Genomic DNA, 21,863 nt, shown 5'->3' with positions numbered 1-21,863 from the left:
ATGTAACAGGACTTAGGAAGCAACAATGAATTAAATAACGAAGTTTACATCTATTGGGATGAAACAAACTGTAAATGGAATAACACGTATATAATTCAAAATAAGTTAGGATAAGGGGAGAGCAGGCAGCAGAGAGAGGGTAAGGAATGGCCTCTCTTGGAAGGTGACAATTGATGGGATGACCTACAGGAAGCCAGGGAAGGAGCTGCAAGGATATTTGGGTGGAGGGACCTCAGAAGAGGCAGGCAAGGAAGTGTGTGAGAGAGGGTGGGGGCGCCTACAAAAACGCGGTGGGCTGGGGGGAATATGTCATTCCTGCGGAAATGGTCCTGACCAAGTTCACTCGAAGTCTCCAAGACAATGAGGGGAAAAGGAAGTCGCCGGCTCTGGCCAGACCAAAATTAGGTCTCAGCTGAGCTTTCTGCAAGGAGAGCAAAGAGACTTCCTTCCCTCGTGGCCCTGAGCACTTCTGGAGGGGAGTGAGCCAGTGAGTACTCTGTGCTCACCCCCAAGCACAGAGTACTGGGGGACCTTTCAGACATCACCCAGGAACTGAGGCCCCGCTATGTTGTAGGTATTCTGTCCGGGGCTTGTACACACTGCCTGGCCACCTTGGGGCAGGAAGCACTGATTGCATTTTACGTTTGAGGAAACTAAAATTAACCTTGTCACTGGAGGGTGGCAGAAAAATAGCGTGAGCCCAAATCTGTGCGTGTTCTTACAATTACATGATGCCAAGAAAACCAGGAGCTTTAGAAGCAATTACCCCGCCTGCCAGGGGAGAAGAGCAGAACATCCTGAGCCCTCACTGTTTGTTCACTATGTGGATGGACGAATGGGGAGGCAGATGCATGGTGGATGGTAGATGGAGGGATGGAAGGTGGAGGAATGGATGGACAATGAGACACAAATAAGCAAGCAGGCCCTTTTCTATACCTTTTGTCCCTATGTTTTAAAAAAAAATGTATGTCCCTTTATGAGTCTCAGGGTCTCCATCTAAAAAATGAAACAGCTGAACTTGACCAGGTATTTTCAGACTTTTGTTTTAGTAGTGAAATCCTGTCTTCAGAGCTACCTAGTGGGGAAGTGAGGCATGACTGAAGAATTGTTCTGGGTGGGCTGGGGAAGGAGATGGGCAGGGCAGGAGAAGCTCTGCTCCTGGGCCCACCCCCACGTTCTGTAGGAGCTCCAGAGATGCCTCTGCAGGACCAGGGAAGGCCTTGGACCCAGGTGGTCCCGAGCCTTCTGGTTTCAGAAACAAGCACAGACATACTGGCGAGAGGTAGCGGAGGAATGGGACACCTTAGCCAGATCCCTAGCCTTTCCTGCCCACATCAGATACCACTGCCTAGTGAGTGAGCAAGGACCCACTAGGGTGAAAACTAGCCCAGGGGAACACAGTGCTCTCTGCTTCTAGCTTCCCGAGGATGTACGGGTGGGAGAATTGGGCATTACTTGCAATGCTGCCGCATTGCTCACTCAGCTCAGGGCGCCACAGAGAGATGCAAGTAACTCTGACCAACCTCTGCCACCTCCCATGTCCCGTTTGAGGATCAAACCACAGGGTGAGAGCTGGTCTACATGGCCAACCTCAATCCCTGCATGATGGGCTTCTGTGGGCTCCCCCAGAAGGTGGGACTAGCCAGACCAGGCAGGATGTTCATCTGATTGGCCTGGGGATGCAGAGCCCACCAGGTTGAGAAATGCTGGAGCCGCTGTGGCTGGGTGGGGACCATTCTGCGTGCAGGCACCGGGAGACCCCACCCTTGGAGGGAATTCGGTCCCAGGAAATTGGAGGAGTCCACACGGACAGGACTCCCGCAGAGTTCTCGGGAGAGGAGTATCCTACTTTCCCTGTCGTACAACATTCTACTGAGAGCACAGGGCTGAATGTTCAGGTCCATGGAGTCCGCAAGACCTGGGCTTGAGTCCAACTCTGCGCTTCACTGATCAGACAACGTTTAGCAAGTTACCTGCCTTGTCAGAGCCTGAGGGCAGAGAGGGGAACTCCGTCCAGGTTGTACTCCGTGTACGATGGAGTACAATGGGGTCCCAGCAGTTTAGTGTGACTGACCTGGCCTCAGTCTACAGCCCGGCCTCACTGGGCATCACTCTCCTCTCTCTCCCTCCCTACACTTGTATTCTCAAGGCTTCCTCTGAAGGCCTCTTCTCCCTGTCCTCCCAGTTTCTGCAGGGGGTGTATTTTCTTTTTTCTTTCTAAAGAACACTAGGTGCTGAAACAAATGAACTCCAAACATCTATGGCTAGGGTAACAGATGTTTGTTTACTGTCCTTACAGCAGCACAAAGTGGGAGTTCCTGCCTGGCAGGTGGCTCTGCTCCACCTGGACTTAGGGATCTGGCCTCCTTCTGCCCCTCGGCTCTGCCATCCCCTCTGAGTTTGCATCCAGATGGTGGAAGGAGACACAGGGAGATACCTGCTTCCTAAAAGCCTTAGCCCAGGAATGACACATAAACCTCCACTCATGTTCTGCCAGCAAGACCTCATCACAAGCCCACACCAGCAGGGGAGGGCAGGCTGCGAGGGGTAGTCCCTTTCAGTGACAAATTTACACTGTGGAAGGGGAATGTGAATTTTGAGTGACAACCAGCCATTTCTACTATATCTGGCTGTTTCCCCTCACCCTCCAGGCGTCAAGTTAAATGTTGCTTCCTCCTGGAAGCCTGCCTTGAGTCTCCAGGCCTGGGGATTAGATGCCCCTTCTGTGTTCATCCAGCATTCCCGCCCTTTCCTATATCACATTATAGCATGTCCTCGTTTGTGTCCGGAAACAGAACATAAGCACCCTGAGGTCACATTCTGTGTTTACCTGTGTACTCTGAGGGGCCAGCCTGATGCCTGGGACATAGTGGGCACCATGTATTATAGATGGATGGATGGATGGATGGATGGATGGATGGCAGACAGAGTTCCCCACACAAGCCCTCAAGCTTCCTCATGCCTTGCTGCCTCCTCCTTCTCTGAAAGCGTTCTGTGCATTCTCATGGCAGTGCTGTGAAACCGCTGTGGAAGGGCCACCTGCCTGGGCGGAAGGCCACTTCCCCTTCTGCTCTACGGTCCCTGGCAGCCCCAGGTGGGACAACTGACCTGGATCTCATCCCGAAACCTGCTGCAGCCCATGGGCCAGCTCCCTTCCACCAACCCTAGAGCACCTGCTTGCTTCGCTCCTTCTACGGGGAGGGCCTGGTGAACCCCACCAAACAAACACCCCTTCTTCCTCTGTCCTCATCCTCAACACTCACAAGAACTCGCAAAACTGCTACACGAACTACACGGCAGCTGTATAGTAAATGAAATGTGTTTTAATAGGAATTCAAAGCTTAACCCAAAAGCTCTGCCAGGGAAAGTTTGTAAAACCTGGATTCTATGCTTGACTCCGCGTGACCCTGGGCAAGTCACTTTACAATTCCAAGTTATTTTTTAATTTGGAAAGTGGAAATAACAAGAACAATTTTTATGTTGCATAGAAATGAGGAGTCCAGGAAGTTATGAATAAGAATATTCTTTGACCTACAAACTGCCACCAAGGTGTTCATGTTGACGTTTTTGAGGGGACTGATAAATGTCTCCATTCTTCCTGATCTGAGCTCTGAACCAAGTGAGAAATAAGACAAAAATATTATCATTCCTGATACAGCTGCTGATGGAAAGCGTTGCTCGTCTCCCTGGGAACTGGAGCCTCGTGGGGTTAGGCAGGAGTTCTGTCTGCACCCCACACTGGGGTGGCCTGGGCTACAGTTTCAGGGCTTAGATGGAGGGAAGGGTGTGACTTGAGATCTTAGCTGGTGGCAGAGCTGACAAGGTTTGCGCGTGGATGGATGTGGGTGGGGAGAGGGAGGAGAGAAACCCAGGTGGCTCCTTCCTCTGTAGCCTGGGGACTTTGGGGGCTATGGTGCCATTTACAGAGGTGGGAAAGTGGGGGTTGGGGCAGGTTACCTGGAAGGGGGCAAACCAACTCAAACTGAGTGAAAGCCCCACCTGCCTGGACAGGTCACAGAGGGACACTGACTCTGAGTGCGTGACCCCTCCCCTGGCCATTCTCTAAACCCTGTCCTGCTGATGTCTGTGGTTACGCCTTTGGTGTCTCAGGTTCCACAGATGAGTGTCAGCGAGTGGGCGTGGGGCCCTAGGAACCCTTCAGTGCACTTCCAGCCTTCTAAAAGGTCAGCTGTCACAGGGGCTCTGCTCTGCCCAGGCCTGTGTGGCCCCCACATTCCCGATGCAACGAGCACCTCTAGGACTTACAGTGCACCAGGACTTGTCTGCTGGCCCTGGGACCACAGACAAATCAGATGCTGGTCTTACCTTTCCTGGGGACAGCCTGGTAGGAGAAGCCCACCCACACAGTTTACCTCACCTTTTAAGAGGCCAGATGGCTCAAACGCAGGCCTTGTGACTCCCCGTGCAGTGCTCTGCCTCCTCCTTCCACGTCCCCCTGAGAACTACCCTCTTTCTGCCAACGCTGCCCCTTCCCCAGGTGCTGCCCTCTCCCCCATCAGAGGAGACAGTTGTGATGACAGCTCCTGGGGACCTCTGTGATGCTGAGCATGCTCACAGCATCCCCAGGATCTCACTTGCAAACTGCCACAAGGTCACCCCCAGAGCTTCTACCCAGATCACATACAGGTTGTATTTAGGAAAATATTGTCCTCTCCCTACAGGGAGCCAGCGAGTGCTGACGGCTGGGGTGGGTGGGAGGGAGGGAGGGCTGTGGGAGGGGTTCCCACTCTGTGCTGGACTCAGTTCTGCCCTGTGTGGTGGGTTGGGGGACAGTGCGGGGAATGCTTCCTGAGCACAGACAGGCCAAGGGCAGAGGCCCTGCCCCGACTGGATGAAGTTCGGGCAGTTCTTGACCACCTGATCCCCTGTGACCTGAGAAGGTGGCAGAGAGGAAGGCCTTGTGAACTGCAGGGAAAACAACCACAGCGAAACCAGAGAACACTTGGAAGGTGAGCTGAGGGCAGATGGTTCCACCTCCCATCTGCTCAGAGCCTGCCCAGCCCTGGCTCACGCTGGGAAATCGCACCGAGATCCCAGCAACCAGTAATGGGAAAACGCACCAGGCTTTTTTTCCATGGGCTCGTAAGTCAACTTAAAATATACTTATTTTTATTGTTTTTAGTGTGTGAAATAATATCATCCGATGAGAGTTCACTCCAGGCACCATGCTAAGTACCACTTATGCTTCAGGTCATTTAATCCCCTCCTGAACTCTGGGAACATTATTATGTTATTGAAATGAACTTAGAGAAAATAAGCATGTAAGCGGAGGCCCTCGGCTGGAGAGAGAAAAGGTCAGAACTGAGCCACTTCTGCCCATGCAAACCCACACTGTTGCAATTATTGTCACGTCACAGTACGTTTTGGTATCAAGTAAGGTAAAAATCTCCTCGTCATTATGTCATTATTATTCTTGTCCAAAATTTTCTTGGCTAATCTCAAGCAATTACTGTTCCAAATGAGCTTTACATTCCCACTGCTCTTTCCCTGGAACTTCATTACGTGTGTGACTTACATAAGAGAGAATTGTCATCTTTACCTGTTGGGCTTCCCATCTAGAAATTCAAACGTGTCTCTATTTATTTAGGTTTTCTTTTTCTTTTCTGCAGAAAAATATTAATAGATTACTCTTTAGAACACTTGCAATGCTTCTTGTTAAGCAAATTCCTAAGAGGTTCTTCAGCTTTTTATAACTATTTTGAGCACATCCTTTTTTGAATGATACTTCAGAATTAAGTATGGTGACTAGATCAGGAAACAATTAATTTTTACCTAATTCTTCCACCCAGTTCTTTCACCAAACTTCCTTCCCAGGGCTGCTCATTGCTCCCCCAGCAGGGCTGTTTGGATTTTTCAAGGTAGAAAATCACATTGTCAGCAAATTCTTATCATTTTTGCCTTCATTTTCAGTGTTTATAATTCCTATTGTGTTTTCTTATCCTGTGACCACCTGGGGCAATTTTCTGATGTGCTGAGACTAGGGCCATGTCACAGCCCAAGGTCAAGGTCAATACCACTGTACACAGCACTTGCATTTTGCATTTTGCACACACCTTTACATACACTGTCTCATTTGATCTTCAAACAGTCACTCACTCAATCAACAACCATGTGCTGAACACCTACTGTGTGCCAGGTTGTCTCCATACAGCACACAGCCCAGTGTGAGCCCAGGCAGGAAACAAGTGAGCAAATTTATTAAACATAAGTAAATAAAAGATCAGAAAAGGTGTAAAGTACCATCACCCCCAGTGTACAGACGAAAAGTTAAGACCTAGGATGGGGAAGTGACTTGCACCAGGTCACACGGCAAATAGGCAGCCTTTTTTGCACATTGAGCCTAGGGGGTGACCTCCTGACTTTCTCTAGCTGTGCATGCGGCTCTTCCCAGGCCCAGCGGGTCGGCCATTCCAGCTGGCCAAGGGCTGGCTTCCCCCGACAGCCAGCCAGGGAGCAAAACACTGCCCCTGAGAACCTTGAGTCCCCCAGCTGTGGCCACCCAGCCATCACTGCCTGTCCTCTGGATTTGCCCTGAGTCTGTGTCCCAAGTCCCTTCCTGGAAGACTCTGCCCTGGAAGGTGAGGCCTAGCTACAGGAGGTAACCTGGTTCTGGGACATGGGGCTTCAGGCCCAAGCCAAGCCCAGGCCTTCTGAAATGGGAATGAGTGTGGCCGTCCATTGGCAGGTGCCCAGTGGCTCAGCATATGGTGGTCAGGGTGGAACCTTCTAAGGTTCCACCTACAAAACCAACCCTAAACCTCCCACCCTTCTGCCCTTCTCCATCTGGTTGAGCCACGTTTCTCCCTGAGGAGTCTTCAGGTTCAAGGCCAAATGGTGTTATTCTTTGTTCTGCATTTGCTTCCAAAACTCACTTCCTCTGTGTCTTTGCTCACTCTGTTCCCTCCCCCACAAACTCTGTCTCTCTCCCACCCAATTCTCACCCTAATCCTTTCTCAACATGACCAGAATCTCCCCATCCCACATACCCCGACTCAGACGTCTTCTCCCTCAAGTCCTACCGACCTGTCTCCACAAGGATGACTTTACTTTCTCTGAACTCCATGTCAGACAGACAGGGATCCTGATTGGGCAAGTTGGTGGACCTCTCTGAGCCTCAGTGTTGCTGTCCAAAAAATGGGATGCCAGCCCAGCTACCTCAGAGCATCATAGGCTCAGAGGATAAAATAATGGCAGAGCTGACACAGCAGCACCTGCGGAAACTGGGCAGCCCTTGCTAGGTGCCCAGCATGGTTTGACATGTGTTACAAAGGTTGGCACTTTTACCGTTCCCAGTCTATGAAGACAGTACCAAGCCACAGGAAAGTGAAGGACTAGGCCCAAGGCCTTAGCAGCAGCCAAGGCGGGACTGTGCAAGGCAGCCTGGCTCCAGCTCTCTGCTCTCAGTCACTGTGTGGATAGTGCAGGCCTCTGTGTGTGTGTGTGTGTGTGTGTGTGTGTGTGTGTGTGTGACAAAGTTCACAGCGTAGTATCTGGCACCAAGTGGGTAACTGTTCAGGGAGCACTCACTTGGCATAGCCCCTTTCCTCTGCCACTCTTTGACTTGGCCCTTTCTACTTCATTCATAATACTGGTACAGACCTGGCTGGTATGGCTCAGTAGATTGAGCGCCAGCCTGCAAACCAAAGGGTTGCCAGTTCAATTCCCAGTGAGGGCACATGCCTGGGTTGTGGGCCAAGTCCCCAGCAGGGAGTGAGTGAGAGGCAACCACACATTGATGTTCCTCTCCTTCTCATTCTCCCTCCCTACCCCTCTGTCTAAAAAAAAAAAAAAAAAAAAAAAAAAAAACCACTAAATAAATAAATAAAATCTTAAAAATAATAATACTGGTGCTCACACCCTCCCCACCTTCTTTGAGCTCTTGGAGGCTGGGCCTAGCTCTCCCCGTGTCTTGAGTCCCCACTACGTAACCCAGGGTCCCTGATGTCCTCCCAGCCTCAGTGGTGGCTTTACGTCTTTCTGAAGCGTGCACATCTTGCCAGCCTGCCAAAGAGGGCCTTGCGGGGGCACATGAGCCCAGGCCTGCCAGCCAGAGGGCCTCTGCTGTGAACGCCCTCCCCTGATCAGTAAAGGGCTGGCTTCTCTGCCTCACTCAGGTCTCAACTCCAACCTCCCCTGCTCAGAGAGACCCTCCCTGGCCACTCTTCCTAAAATGGCTCACTTCTCACCCCTGTTTCGTGTCCTTCAAAGAATGCATTGCTACCCGAGATGGTCTCATTATATTTATTTGTTTCTGTCTCCCTCCCACTGGTATCTCAGCTCCATGAGGGAAGGGTTTCTGTCCCTGAGGTGGTGGGGAGCAGGGCTTCGTACACTGCCACGGGCTGGCAGATCACCTGGTGGTCCTGCAGAAAGGCAGACTCTGAGTGAGTGGGTGGGGCCTGGCTGGACTGTGCCTGCGTTTCCTGCATACTGGGCTCGCTCAGCACAGGGCCTGGCCCCTGTTTGTCGATGGGTGGATGGGTGGGTGGCTGGAAAAAGCCAGATACAGAATGCCAGCTTCTCAGCCAGCCAGCCAGCCACTGCTGTAGAGACAGGAGAACTGCCTTCTACTTCTCTGAGGGACAGCGGCCAGCCATCATGGCAACTTCCACCAAACGCTCCACCTCTCTGAGCAAACACTCAGACTTCAGGCAAACGCTCCACCTCTCTGAGCCTCGTCTATAAAACAGAGACGGCAGTGCTAATTCACCAGATGGTTGTGAAGATGAAATGAGACCATTAGCAGGGAGTTCTATGAACAGCGAAGGACTGCTCTCCAAGGAGGGACTTAGTCAGCGGTGGCCAGCCATCCTTGCCCTGCTCACCCCTCCCTCTGGGTGACTTTGCTCTTGGTGCTGGGGGCAAGGCAGTCTCTGCAGGTCCAAAGGAGATGAACTCGGGAGAACAAGCTCAGGAGCGGACTTGCCCACGAGCCCATTCTCCTCACGTGCACCTGAGAGGCTGCCGAGACTGTGACAAGAAGACAGTAGAGGGACAGTGTGCAACACGGGATTGGGTGTCATCGGTCACACCGAGAGGTGCAGAGGGCGGGGCGGTCAAAGGCGAAGGGTCTCGGGCCAGCCCTGTCTCTCTCCACCCGAAGCCCCAGCTGCATCTGGCCGCCTCCCTCCAGGCCCTCCTCCTGGGCTCCAGCCAGCTTTAGAGGGCTCTCCACTGAGGCCCATACACTTGAATGGGGGGAATCTTTATTCTTTGAAATGTAGCGTTTCCTTCAAGTGTGTGTAGGCAAAAAGCCACAGTGACCAGCAGCACCTGTGCAGGTGTTGCTGCCATGGCCGACCCCCTGCTTTGAGCAGCCAGGTCCTAGTCCTGCGGTTCTCAGCCCTTCGGAGTCGAAAGCTCCGGGTGCAGGACCCAGTGGCAGGTGTTTTAACCGGTGATTCTGACGCAGTCTCGAGCGTGCAATCCTCTGATCTGGAGCAGCGTTAGGGGAACCAGCCCTGGAGTCAGGGCTGCCTCGGTTCAATCCCGACACGACTTCACTTCCCCACACCTGTTGTTCCATCTGTGCAATGGGGTGATGGGAGTCCCTTCCTTTTGGGACTGTCTGAAGAACGAACAAGTTAGCTATCTGTCCCCACTCCAGCAATCTGCCTGATGAGAGATCAGGCGTGTGTCAGCCAGAAGCTGCCAATGGGAGGTGACAGGCGTCAGAATGGAAGGCTGAACCAGCTGTCTCCTGGCCGGCGAGGATCCCTGTTTACACGCACTGCCTAGGGCTCCAGCAAGATCACCGGGCAGGCCTGAGCACCGAGCTGCACCTGCTTCGAGCTGCACCTGCTTTGAGCGGCAGCTGGCTAGCTGGCTTCTCAGCATCTGCTGAAGTGCTGGCAGCTCAGGAGCCCAGAGGCTCTGGTGGCCAGCAGTGACACTCACCTCGTCTCGCTGCTCCAGGGATGCTGGCTTGCAGGTTGCCTGCATTCTGGGGAGGATGAGAGGTGGCTCTGTCACCAGCCCAGATGGATGGCAGTTCTCTGTTCTTCACACTCTTCCCTAGGCAACCTCGTTGGAGCATGTGTCAGCCTGTGAGCCGGGCCTAATTGTCCGCACTTAACAGACAAGGAAACCGGAGCTCAGGGAAGCGGCTGGAAGGGTCCAAGAATGGAGCCGCTGTCCCTAGGAGGGATGGTTCTGACCAAGGGGAAGGAAGGTCCAGGACCCCTGCTATAGGGTCACGATCCCTCACCTGTTTACTCCTACAGGCTGAGGGAGACCCCCAAAAGAACTCAGGGTCCCAAAGCTGCCTTTTAGCTTAACCCAGGGACATAGGCCTGACCCCGGACAACAGGCTGAGGGCCAATAAGAATAAGGGACACTCCACTTAGGCAGAAGAGAGGCAGGTTCTACAAGGTCATGACCTTGTCTGTGCCATGGGCCCCACTGGCTGCTTGGTAAAGTGTACTGGCCCTTTCTCATAGAAATTTTCTAAATCATAAGACAAAATACATGGCGTTATAAAGGAAGCCAATTATGTTAAAATGTGATGATTAAACAAATTTTATAGTACAGTAATATATGTCCTTCGTCACCAACTCATTGCATCACAGGGGGGTTTAATAACCAATGTGATTGCAAAGTACTGAAAGGCACAAATGGCATCTGCAGATGCAGCCACACGTACAGTGTGACATGATGCCTGGGAGTTCTCATGGTGACGGAGTCAGGGTTGCTGCTGATAATCACGGTGGCTTTTTGCCTACACACACTTGAAGGCAATGCTACATTTCAAAGAATAAAGATGCAATTTCCTCCCCACACACACACTGAAATCTATAGGCCTCAGTGGAGAGCCCTCTAAAGCTGGCTGGAGCCCAGGAGGAGGGCCTGGAGGGAGATGGCCAGGTGCATCTGGGGCTTCGGGTGAAGAGAGACAGGGCTGGCCCGAGACCCTTCGCCTTTGACCGCCCCGCCCTCTGCACCTCTCGGTGTGACCGATGACACCCAATCCCGTGTTGCACACTGTCCCTCTACTGTCTTTTTGTCACAGTCTCGGCAGCCTCTCAGGTCCATGTGAGGAGAATGGGCTCATGGGCAAGTCCGCTCCTGAGCTCATTCCCCCGAGTTCATCTCCTTTGGAACTGCAGAGACTGCCTTGCCCCCAGCACCAAGGGCAAAGTCACCCAGAGAGAGGGGTGAGCAGGGCAAGGATGGCTGGCAACCGCTGACCGAGTCACACAGCCAGGAAGTAGAAGTTGCCATGGTGGCTGGCCACTGTCCCTCAGAGAAATAGAAAGCAGTTCTCCTCTCTCCACAGTTGTTGCTGGCTGGCTGGGAAGCAGGAATTTGCATTTGCTACCTGGCTTCTTTCATGCACTCACCTGCCCACCCATCCATCAGACACGTGCCAGGCACTGCGCTAATGCAGTAAATAGCAGGCACAGTCTGCCCCATGGAGCTTATGGTCTGGGGGCGGCGGGCGGGACCCAACAGGTATTACTTGAATATGACACAAATAAATGAAAATGGTGGCAGTGCCTAGTGCTCCAAAGCAGGGATGTGTCACCCACAGTTGCTCTGGCAGAGGATGAGGACGGTGGAAGGGGGAGAAAGCCATACCAACAGGGGGGCAGGTTCAGGGGTCTGGCTGGGATTCAGATCCTGAGGGTATCCCTGACCACTGTGAATGTGACGAGTCCTTCACACTCGGGGCCTTGATTTCCTGAAAATCAGGGTTATCCAATAACAAGAGCGCCTACGTCACAGGCGTGTCCTAAAGATGTAATGAGTGGGAGTGAGGAAAGCCCTCAGCATGGTGCCTGGCCCCTGGGAAATGCTCCAGTGCAGCACTTTAGCTCCTGGTAAGCATGGACCATAAACAAATCCATAATGCACTTTGCAGGAAGGTCTGGCCATAGCAGTTAATGCAAGGGACATGTGGAAAATTCTACTGGATCACCTAGCTATAGCTCCACCTCAACGGCAGGTTAGAATCACCCGGGTGCACAGTGTGCACCCCAAACCAATTACATAACCAGGGTATCCAACACTGCATCCTGGGGACAGCAACTGTCAAGGTTCCCATGTGATCCTGATGTCCATCCAGGACGGAGAGGCTGGTTCCCTAGCGCCTGCAGCAGCAGCTGGGGAAGGGTTCCTGGGCCAGGTGGGGTTTGGGGGGCCCTCCGAGAATGGAGAAGATTCAGATAAAAGGCCAGGAAGCAAAGTCCCGGCTTTGGGGAAAGGCCAGACAAAATCTTGGAGATTGGGGCAAAGCATGGCATTTGGGAAATGGGAGCCGTGAAGGAGACTGGACGGGCGTCAGAGGAGGCTCACGTGGCTGGGTGAGAGGGGATACAGACCCCGGGTCAGTTGCCGAGGAGGCTGGAGGGCTAAGGGGGACTTTGGTTCGGTTATAGGTAGATGGGCTTGGATAAACTCTCATCTGCGGGGCTGCCTCACGGAGGGAGCAGGGATGGTAAATGGTGACATTCTACACTCCAATTCCCGTGGACTGGAGTGGCGCATCAGAGGGCTGTGTGGGGAAGGGTTCTGAGCCCGCAGCTAAGTGTGGCCATTGATTAACAATGATGACCCAGGGTTTGGGAGCCAGGATGTCAGCACAGGTGCCAGACACTCCCCATCCTGGTTGAGTAGGGCTGCAGGGGCAGAGGGGGTAGAGAGTAGAAATTGCTCTTTACTTTCTTCTGTGCTGTTTTCCCTGAAGTTGCTTCAAGAAAGAGGACTTGCCCCGGATCTTGGCAATAGGGAGCCAGGAGCAGTGGGCGGGGTCTGCACTGGATAAGGAACATGGCAAGAAAAGGCTTGTCAGAGAAAGTGTGCGCAGGAACCCCCGGGGGTGACAATGGGACCAGCAGAACCATCTCCACGCTGGGAGGAAACTGAGTCTCAGGAAGGTTAAGAGAGCGGGTGAGGTCACGCTATTGGGAGGGAGCCTGTTCTGGATCCGAGGATCCTTCCTGAGTTGGAGGGTGGGGTGGGGACACAGACATGAAATCGCTGTCCCCCAACCCAGTCAGTGCTGTGACAGAGCCTGGTACAGTCTGTGCAAATGCAGAGAAGGAGATCATTAATTCTTCCTAGGGATGGATGGGGGGTGGAGAAAGGAGGGGCTGCTATGGGCTGGATGGAGGCAAGCAAGCTAGGGAGAAGGCCCAGCACCATGGGCAAAGGCGGCGAGGAGGTGCGAAAGCTTCCTTTCGAGGGTTGGGGAGCAAAAGCCGAAAAGTCCAGCATGGAAGGAAGTGGCAAGAAAGGAAGCTAAGAGGGAGGTGGGCAGGGGGCGGGGGGGGGGGTGTTAGGGCAAAGCGGTGGTGCTGGAGGATGTGAACGGGAAGGGGCAGACCTGCAGGAGGAAGCGCATCACAGAGCAGGCTGACCAGGACAGCGAGATGAGTGAAAATGTTCTCGCCTTCTCGCCTCGTGCTGTCCTCCATCTCCATCTTCCCTCAGCTGGTGGAAGAGTGGGCATTCCCCATCACACATGCGCACACCCACCCAGACCTGCACAGATGCACGCTCAGCCATCACTCGCCTCGCCTGGGCTTCAAGAGACAGTCACAGTTTGGCACCAGTTTTGTTGAAGCAAATTCAGTGAATAAGCAGCAGAGGACTCCAGTTTGCTCTGCTCAGCTGCTACTGGGTTTGAGACCTGGTCTCCTGAAGAGGGCCCAGGGCCTGGGGCTGTCTGCCTCTGTCTGGCTTCCCCTCCTACCCCTCCCCCAGAGCCTCCCCACACCATCCCTGCAAATGCCCTGAGCCACGCTGTCAGAAATTGGGGCAAAAGAGCTGCTGGGAAAATTCAAAGCAAAACAGCCAGCAGGCTCTTCAAAGTCCATCTCCAACAAAAGACTGAGAGGGGGTAGGAAGAAAAAGGCCCTGCCAGCAGGGGTTGGCTCCTCAGCTGCTGACAGTTCTCAGAGAAAAGGTGAGCTACATGAGCAGGCAATTAGAGCCCACCTGCTCTCTGATCTTCTGGGAACTCCACACAGGCCCTTAAACAAATCCCTCCAGCAGGCTGAAGGCTCAGCAGTGAGGGAGGGGAGCCCAGAACTGGAAATCCAGAAGCTGGGACGCTGTCCAGCTCTGCCATTTACTCACATGATGTGACCTTGAGCGTGTTATAGCCATTCTCTCTGCGCCCCAGTTTCCTCATCTGTAAAATGGGGATAATGGGACCCAGGGACTTGGGCCAGATTCTCTAGAAGCGGGGCCTGAGACAAGTATTCTCGTGCAAGTGACTTACTGGGAGAAAGCTCCGGGGAGAAAAGGAAACAGGGCAGGCTTTGGAAGAAGGCAGGCAAAGCCATGGGTTCGGCTGGTCTTGGCAGGGAGCGCTGGAGCGTGGAGCATACATGGAGCTGTTACCCGGAGGCCAGGGCAGGGCTTCTGTACCTGTCTTGGGGGAAGCACGTGTCTTCATCCCTCCCCTGTGGTCACCTGAACACTGGCCTCCCCAAATGTCCACATCCTCATCCCTTAAACCTGCTGGTATGTTACCTTCTGGGTAAAGGGAGACTTTGCAGTTAAGGGTTTTGAGACACGGAGATTACTCTGGGTCAGCCGGGAAGGGCCAGCGTGGTCACAAGGGTCCTTACAAGGGGTGGGGGGCAGGAGGATCGGAGCAAATAGGAGGGGAGGGGAGAATGGGGCCAAGAGGCAGCAGTGATGCAAGGAAGGGGCCACAAATCAAGGAAGGCAAGGGTGGTTTCTAGAAGCCTCTGGAAGGAATTCAGTGCTGCTGACACCTTGATATTTGGCTTCGGACCTCCAGAACTATGAGAGAATACATGCGTGTGGTCTCAGCCACTGAGAGAGTGGCAGCTTGTTAGGGCAGTGACTGACATGGCTGCCAAGGCTCGATGGCCACGTGACCTGTCCAGGCTCAAGGGTCCTGGTTCCACTCTGTGGCACAAGCATCACTGCTCCTGCCAGGTGAGCACCTTCCGTATGTCACGCAGGCATCTCCCATCCCGTTGGATGCTTCTTGCCAATTCTGATCGTCCCACCCTACCCCCTAGCTTCTGGGTGGTTCTGACCGTCTTCAGGCCTGGAGCCTCTGGCTTTAGGTGGAGAGAGCCAGAAGTCAGCATGCCCCTCAGCCGGTGGCTGAGGGCCTCGCCTTGAGTCTGACCAATTTGGAGGTGAAACCTGAATGGAAAAGCACCGGGGTGTGATGCCCTGGCTCAGATCCTGCCCTGCCCTGCTCCCCGCACTCCCGCACCAGTTCCTTGGGAGCACATACTTAATGCACCCATTGCCTGCACACGAACCCGTGTCTCAGAGGAGCTGACCTGAGCAGCAACATGCCAGGAGCTTCTCCACCCAGAGTTCGCTGTCCCGCCCCGGGGCGGGGAGGATGGTGGTTCTCATTTTGCAGACCCTGACCAGCTCAGGGCCACCTGGGGTTAAACCATCATCTGCATCCGGGCACTGCAGATGGGCTTTTGTCCCATCGACGCCACCACCTCCTCTCAGAGTCCTCTTCCCCAGCCTGCCCCTCCAGCCCTTGGGAAACAGAATTATCATCTGCCCTTCCTGCGGGCAGGGATGGCTGGGTGCCATGAGCTGGGTGCAGGAGAGGGGCTGCCCATCTCTCCCTTCTGGCCCCAGCCTGGGTCCCCGAAATGGGGCGGGGTGGGGGAAGGTCTGAAAAACCTGTTGGGCCCTGAAATGTGGGTGCTGAAGTTATGACCCCCTGAGGCTATGAAAGCTATTGAAAACTGCATAGACTTTGCACTGACTTTGGGGCAAATCCTGGCTAACGATTTACCCTTGTCCCACCTCATTCTCTCCTCTATAAGTAATCTCCACCTCTCGTGGTCATGGGCAGGAAGGGCGGAAGGAGGAACAGGTGGGAACGTGGCCAGGACCGAGCCTGGCCTGCTGGGGGAGCATTCTCTGCTCCATCCACCTCTCTAAGCCTCAGGTTCATCTGAGAAGTGGAGGTAATTATACAGTGGTCCCCACTTGTCTGTGGTTTCACTTTCTGTGGTTTAAGTTACCTGCAGTCAATCACAGTCTGAATTTGTTAAATGGAAAATTCCAGAAATAATAAGTTTTAAATCGTGAGCCCCGTCCTGAGAAGCGTGATTAGGTCTCTCGCCATCCTGCAGCGTCCTGCCGGGGGTGTGAATCATTCCCCTGTTCAGCGTCTCCGAGTGGTACTCGCTCCCTGCCCATTAGTCACTTAGAAGCCATCTCGGTCACCAGACTGATGTCCGGGTGTAGTGGTGCTTTTGGTCAAGTAACTGTTATTTTACTTAATAGTGGCCCCAAAGGGCAAGAGCAGAGAGGCTGACATTTCAGATATGGCAGAGAGAAGCCCTGAAGTCCTTCTTTTAAGTGAAAAGATGAAAGTTGTTGATTTAAGAAGGAAAGAGGCCCTGGCTGGTGCAGCTCAGTGGGTTGAGTGCAAGCCTGTGAACCAGAGCATCGCCAATTTGACTCCCAGTCAGGGCGCATGTCTGGGTTGCAGGCCATATCCCCAGTATGGGGTGTGCTAGAGGTACCACACATCGATGTTTCACTCCCTCTCTTTCTCCCTCCCTTCCCCATCTCTCTAAAATAAATAAATAAAATATTTTTTTAAAAAGGAAAGAAAAAAATGTACACCAAAGTTGCTAAGATCTATAGTAAGAATAAATCTACCTGTGCAATGGCCTAACTTACAAATGAAACTGTATCAGGTGTGTATGCATAGGGAAACGAACAGTATATACAGGGTTCTGTATCATCCAGGATTTCAGGCATCCTCAGAGGGTCTTGGAATAATGTTTTCCCCCAAATAAGGGGACTGTTTTATCTGCCACACAGTAATAACGAAGAACTCGGTGTCCTGAGAGGCTGCACTGGGGGTCAGAGTATGGCCTCTGGAGTCCCAATCCTGGGTGACCCTGGACTAGTCACTTAACCCCTCTGAGCCTCCATTCCCTTCCTGGGTTTGTGAAGTCTGCATGAGTGAATACAAGCAAATTGCTCAGAAGAACACCCAGCACACAGGAAGTGCCGTGTTATTGCCTATGCCAGCACTTCGCCCCTTATAAGGGACACCTTTCTCTCCACCTCCTGGGGGACTTGTCAGGCCTCCGGCTCTGGCCTCAGACACACCCCTTCCATCTCTTCTCTCCCCACCCAAGGCCAGTCTTCACCCCACTCTCTGCCTTGCTCCCCACCCTCCATCAGCTAATCCTGTAACTCACAATGGAGCTGAGCCCAGGATGCCATCCGTGTGTGTGCTTCCCCAGGTGCCTTCCCAAAGCTCCCAGGGCCACACTGTCTGCCAGCCTCTGGGGCTCTCAGGGCTGCTACCTGCTCCTCTGCTCTGTAGCAGAACAGTCTGACTCTGTTCTGTAGCCCAGTCTAGGCAGAGAAGGCCCCTGGCGATGGCCTGCAAACACCTCTCCTGTGCCCTTGACTCTGTGTTTGCGTGGGTGCGTTCCTGCCCAAATGGAGAAAAGCAGCTTCCAGAATCTGAACCTGGTGCCTCTGGTATGGGAAGCATCGCTGTGGCAGCTTTTACTATCTTTTCCTGGACTAGACAGACCTGGGCTGCAGCGTCCATTCTCCTCCTTTCGTGGGCTCACATGCCCTGGACTCAGGGGGCAGCCCGAAGTTGGACAGACTGCTGGGAGAAGGGAGCTCCATTTGGTCCCCTCCTCTTCTCAACAGCCTGGCCTCCCTCCCAGGAAGCAAAATCCAGTAGCCAGACCAGAAGCCCCCCATAACCTCCAGTGAACCCAGGACCTCAGCTGGCCACTGGGCCAGCCAAAGGGGACTAGGGCCAATGCATTTTCACGGGACAGGTGAAGGCTGGGTTTGAACCTGAGCCACCTCCTTATTAAATAAAACCAACCTATAAAACAAAGAGTAAAAACCTCCAGACCCACCCACATAGAGCCCAGCTAAGCACAGGCTGCTGTCAGAGCCCCAACCCTGTTGACGATGCTGTCGGTCTGGCTCTGGGCTGTGGCCGGGCCCAGGGATGAAGGCACACATTCCTCTCTGCCGGGACTGTGGTCGTCTAGTGGGAAAGAGAGGCTGGGGGACTCCAGCCCCACGGAGGCTCAAGGCACTGTGCCCAGGGGACCAGCGCCCAGGTACACAGATGCACTGTGAAGTTCTCTGCAGATGTCCGAGGCTTCTGCAGGGAGCGGCACAGCACGCAGCGTGTTACCTCCTTTCCTTCCACCACCCCACTGACATTGCTGCTTTGGGGGGTTTCTTCTCCCTTGTCCTCTCCACCTCCTTCTGGAAGCAGCCCCCAGCCTCACTTGTTTCAATCTCTTCTCCCCTAGATCCTGCCCTGACGCACTCCCTGGTTCCCCACTCCCCACACCTTGTATCACCTTCTGTTGCTTGAATGTCCCCTCTGGGGCCCCCCATTGCTGCCACCACCCCTATCACCCTCCTCCCCGCAACCAAGATGCCTCGCTCGCTGGGCTTGGTCCCTGACGGGAACTCCCATGACTACAAATGCCTCGGTCTGGTTCAGTTAAAAGCAGCTCAGCTTTGTCAAGGCCTAAAATGGTCCTGAAGTTTTACGCTCCAACACAAGGCCGCAAAGGCATTTCCTGGCCTGGAGATTAAATGAGATGATGTGAGTGAAGCTCGGCCCACATTTTCACCTGTGGAGGCTGTGCTCCCAGAGGGCTGCTTCATGCTGAGGCCTCAGACCACCGTGGGGAGGCCTTTGCTCTCCTCGGCCGTCAGGGCGCTTCAGAGCAGAAACTCGCGAGGCCTTGCAGTGTGGGTGATGCTGGAGAACGGAGGGGGCACTGGGGACGGAGTCACGTGACAATCTTCAGGCACCAGTGTGAGGTGTACACGTACATGTGGGTGCACATGATTGAGGGGTGAGAATAAGGAGGTGTGTTGTGGGAACGTCCTGCTGGGTCTTATCACTCTCTTGGGGTCGCACTTAGCTGCTCTGTCTTGCTGCCACCACCATGCTGGCCTCAGGTCACTGTGGTCAGCACGATCCCTTCTGGCTTGGCCTGAGCCCCTTTCCCTTAGTTCCCTTCAACTGTGCAAAGATTGGCTGTCATTTCCAGAGCGATTTTGCAGGAAGAGCAAGGTGCAAACCAGATCATACGGAGGGGCCGGCACAAATGATGCCCTTTTTTATTACAAACTGTACTATCACAAAATCATAAGCATATAATTCTGTAGCATAACAGTATCATACTCAACATTTTAGGTGAACTGTTCAAATTAAAATTATAGATTACTACACACCCATTATTACCACACCAGCCGCACCCCAGCCGGCCTCACCTCTGCAGGACCCTGTGTGCCTGGTGACTGTCTCATAATTATCGCTTAAGGCCTGGTTGCTGGTTCCAAGAGACTCGGAGGAAGCAGCAGAGACGTTTTTGGGTCCCTGGTTCTTCACCCAAAGATAACCACAAAGTCACCTGCCCGTCCTGGGCATGCGTGCTCTTCTGCATGCTCTCTGCAGACTACGGGTCACCCGTGGTTCCCAGGCATCAAGTGGGCGGAATGGGACTTCCACGGAGGGCCACTCCCGCCCTGCACAGGCACTGTGCTCTCAGCTTCACATCATTTACCCGTGACATGGGCCCAGGTACGTCAAGTTCCTTGTCTGAGGTCACAGAGTTGGAAATAATATCTCCTTTAATGGAACGTTCTCTGTGGCAGGTGGGAAGTCAATCTACACTATATAACTCGATAGTGCTGGGCCCTCCGAAAACAGCAGTACAGCTCAGATGCTGTCACTGCCCCACCTCACAGAGGAGGAAACAGAAGCTCCGAGAGGGAAAGTGATTTGTCCAAGATCACCCAGCTGGTGGGAGGCAGCGCTGGGACTTGGGTCAGGGAGTGGCCAAGAGAAGCTGCATCCCTCCGTTCTCCCAGGCTGCCTAGAGGAGAAAATGAGCAAACACAGCAGCTCCTAACTCTGAGAGCTTCACCACAGTAACTGCAGTCAATTCACGGATTTACAAGGGCTCAAGCTTAATCTAGGCAAGAAGTACAGGGCTTTGGGAGGTGGCGCGGAGCCCAGCTCTGTCAGCAGCCCTGTCGACTCATAACAGGTCCTTCTCTTGGACTCAGCTGGAGCAGGAACTTGGGATGCCAGTGTCCTGGTCAGCCTCTGCCAGGGCCCCATTCCCTCCCTCCCCCACTAGCCTCTGAGTCTTCCTGCCCGGGCCAAGTTCCTGGGTCACTCCTGGGTCAGCGGGCAGCCCTCCCTCCTGGTTCTGAGTCCCCATGGACCTTTCCTTGTCTAACCCCCCAGCAGGGTCTCTGCTGTCCTCTCCAGCAGGGGGACTGGCAGGGCAGAACCAGCACAGCTTCGGGTCCCAGGACTCTGGGTTGAATCCCAGCCCTGCCACACACAACCTGTGTGGCCTCAGGTATGTTCACTGACCTCTCTGAGTCTGTTTACCCCCCTACAGTGCAAGCAACAGTAGTAAGGGACCCAACAATGGTGTGAGGCTTTCTTCTCCCCCAGCCCCACCTCCCCTGCCTTTCTTTTTATTTTCAGTGAATATTACTTATCTAGCACTTACTTCATTCTTGGTAGTCTTGTAAACTATTTATTCTTAATTTAATCCTAATAAGAAACTCATGAGGGAAGCACTGTGACTATCTTATTTTACAGATGAAGACTCTGAGGCACAGAAAGGTTAAGTAACTTACCCAAGGTCACACAGCCTTTTTAAAAATTGAAATAAAATTAACACACAATTGTATTACACAGCTTTTACGAGGCAGGAATCAAACCCAGGAAGGCTGGCCCAAGAGTTCATCCTTTTCATTAACCTTCATACCCCATACTGAGATGATGTGGGCAAAATATTTTACTGTGCTTTTCAACAAATATTTTACTGTGCCTTTCAACAAAGGGAAATGCTTCGTAAGTGGCAGCTGTGGTTATTGTATGACCTTGAGCACATCATTTAACCCCTGTAAGTCTCCATTTAAAAAAAAAAATCCCTGAAATGGGACTAGTGTTGCTTCTCCGACAGGTTTGTGGTGAGAATTCCATAAATAACGGCTGTGTGCCCTGACCGGTGTGGCTCAGTTGGTTGGACATTGTCCTGCAAATCAAAAGTTCGCCAGTTCCATTCGTGGTCAGGGTACATGCCTGGGTTGTGAGCCTGGTCCCTGGTTGGGGACACGTTTCTCTCCCTCTCTATCTCCCTCCCTTTCTCCCTCCCTTCCCTTCTCTCTAGGAATAAACAGATAAAATCTGCAGTGCTCGCTTCGGCAGCACGTGTACTAAAACTGGAACAACGCGGGGACGGTCAGCACGGCCCCGTGCACATGGATGACACACATTCGTGAGGCATTTTGTATTTGGGGGGAGTGGTGGGGGGTAAATGCAGACAACTGTAATTGAACAATAAAATAATTTTAAAAAATCTTCAAAACAGTAAACAAATAAGATCTTTAAAAGAATAATGGCCACGAAGTGTCCATCACAGACCCTACCACAGAGCAGGCCCCGGGCTTTGGTGGCCCGCCTCGCTGGAAGGAACAGGAGGAAAGGGGTCAGGACTGACAAGACAGGTGCATTCGCTGAGGCGGCAAAAGTAAAGTGTAGAAAAACCACCGCCTTGGGGGGCCCAGGTGAAGCAACAGGTGATGCAACAGGTGTGCTGAGCACAGGTAAGGGGCCTCCGAGACCAGAGGTGGCATACGGGGGCCCAGCAGGGGAAGAAGGGTGTGAATAATAGCGGGGCCATTTGATCCTCACAGCAACCCTGAGCAAACAAGAGTCTCAGGGAGAGGGCATGCCGGGACCATACTGCTGGAGAGGGGTGGCGGCGGCTCTGCCTCCACAACAGCTTGTGGCTTCTCTCCCCCCTTCCCAGACCACCCATCAGCCCAAGGAAGGG

General features: G+C 53.2%; 1 non-coding gene across 1 annotated transcript; it reads left to right on the top strand.

The window, feature by feature from the left end:
• The first annotated feature begins 21,219 nt into the window (after positions 1-21,219).
• Positions 21,220-21,325, top strand: LOC119002991 (U6 spliceosomal RNA). The gene has a single exon (XR_005069858.1). It is a non-coding gene; the product is annotated as a U6 spliceosomal RNA (small nuclear RNA).
• The last annotated feature ends 538 nt before the right edge of the window (positions 21,326-21,863 follow it).

Source organism: Sturnira hondurensis, unplaced genomic scaffold (genome assembly GCF_014824575.4).
Source record: "Sturnira hondurensis isolate 20B ecotype Veracruz unplaced genomic scaffold, ASM1482457v3 Scaffold0018399, whole genome shotgun sequence".
NCBI classification, from domain to species: domain Eukaryota; kingdom Metazoa; phylum Chordata; class Mammalia; order Chiroptera; family Phyllostomidae; genus Sturnira; species Sturnira hondurensis.
Note: the sequence above shows the minus strand (reverse complement) of the source record. Positions and strands in the feature narration are given on the sequence as shown.